Source organism: Tupaia chinensis, unplaced genomic scaffold, assembly GCF_000334495.1.
Source record: "Tupaia chinensis unplaced genomic scaffold, TupChi_1.0 Scaffold144034_1, whole genome shotgun sequence".
Classification (NCBI taxonomy): Eukaryota; Metazoa; Chordata; class Mammalia; order Scandentia; family Tupaiidae; genus Tupaia; species Tupaia belangeri.
This window is the reverse complement of record NW_006203886.1, coordinates 225,553-227,349: the sequence shown is the minus strand read 5'-3', so window position 1 is coordinate 227,349 and position 1,797 is coordinate 225,553. Positions and strand designations below refer to the sequence as shown.

General features: G+C 47.8%; 1 protein-coding gene across 1 annotated transcript in view; it reads left to right on the top strand.

Moving 5' to 3' along the window:
* Nucleotides 1–1,646: 1,646 nt before the first annotated feature.
* ARAF (A-Raf proto-oncogene, serine/threonine kinase) overlaps nt 1,647–1,797 on the top strand; it is a 13,809-nt gene continuing 13,658 nt past the window's right edge. The window contains exon 1 of the mRNA XM_006165795.3: nt 1,647–1,790. The gene's annotated coding sequence lies outside the window, so the exon portion shown is untranslated. The remainder of the gene's footprint in view (nt 1,791–1,797) is intronic.

The window sequence follows — 1,797 nt, the reverse complement described above, 5'->3', positions numbered from 1 at the left end:
CCCAGGCCTTTGGACAGAATTTCAGAACAGGAGAAAGTAGTCAGAATTCTGTTCTCTGATACAGGGAAAGCTATTATTATTATCATTATTTTAGTTTCTGTTTGTTTGTTTTGCCATAGGATGCATGCGCTTGCCAGAGAGAGGGCAAGTGAGAAATCATACCCCAGGGGTGATCTCCTAGTTTTGGGCATGCATGCACATGGTCCAGTATACTTAGATTTGATGACAACATGTAGAAATATGATAGACTGGGGACCAGCATGTGGCTTAATAGTTACATCACTGGACTCCCACATAGTCGACCATGGTTTGAGTCCTGGACTTGGCGGCTTAAACTCACACCAGGCACATGTGCGTGTATGCCCAAGATCCCGAGGAGAATGGAGGAGAAGCGACTGCGGCATGGCCATCCCCCCGGGGGGTGATTTCTTGCTTTCTGTCTCTCTGTCTCTCTCTGTCTTTCTGGTGAGCCCATGCCCTATCACAAAAACCTCTCCAAAAAACAGATGGCTCCAAGGCCCTCAAGAAAAACAGTCCAGGGTTGTAAAACTGGCAGGAGACCGATTAAGCTATCTAAAAGATGTACATACAACTCAAAGGGGAAGAGAAAAAAAACTTCCACGTTTTCTAAAAGAAATGCTCTAAGTGGCTAAGGCACTGGAACCTCCCACATGGCTGACCATGGTTCAAGTCCTGGACCTGGTGGCTCACTTTCTCACTTTCCTTCTCTCTCTCTGGTCAAATTAATGGTTGAAAAAAATAAAAAAAAATAATTCTTTAAAAAAAAAAAAAAAAAAGAAGGGAGAGTGGATTTTATTCCTTTTGACCTCACTGAAAATTAAATTTTTTTAAATTCATGTTTAGGGGCCAGCAGGTGGTGTGATGGTAATGGTGCTGGACTTCCACATGGTTGACCACGGTCCAAGTCCCAGACCACGGGGCTTGAAAATCACACCAGGCACAGGTGTGTGCATGCCCAAAATGCTGAGAGGAAAATGGAGGAGAAGGGATTGCTACATGGCTACGACCCTTGGGGGGAGGTGAGAAATCACTTTCCCGCTCGCTCTCTTCCACGAACATATATGCCCTATGACAAAAACCTAAAAAAAAAAAAAATCGTGTTTACCCTAGAGTACCTCTACACACTGACTGGCATTTACTCCATCCCAGGTTCACACTTCCCTCCCTCTTCACCTCCCCACCTGAGTACCCTTTCAAATCCTCATCAACCTCATTCCTAAAGGAAGTCTCCCAGAACAGCAAGACGTTTGTCCCAGGGCACACCAGAGGCGGCTGTTATGAAGGTAAACATTGCAGGTCACTTGGTGTGATTCGAACCCATAGCAAAGACGGTAAACTCGAGATACATGAAAATCCTCAAAGAGTTCTTAGGGCATTGGTCCAAAAGGATACTTAAAGATTTCCCTGCTCAGAGTCCTACACCCCTAAAATCAGTCCAAATGACCTAAAAGAGCCCTGCTTTACCCTACAGTGGCAAGAGTGGGGTTAAAGACTGGCACGCAGTTCCCCGCTTGACTGCGCCTGCGCTAGCCAGGACGTGCGAACTCGCCCCAGACCCTGACGTTTCGGGCAGCCCCTCCTATAATCCGGAACACGACCCACATTCTGCCGGTCCTGCCCTGACAGGCGTGGCCCTAGTCCAATAAGAATAGAGGGCTGAGTCCCGCAGAGCCAATGGTGAAAGTTCAAGGGGCGGTGAAGGCGGACTTGCAAGGAAACAAGAAGACGGGCCCAAGATGGAGGCGGCGGTGGCCGTAGCGGCGTGACAGGTGAGGG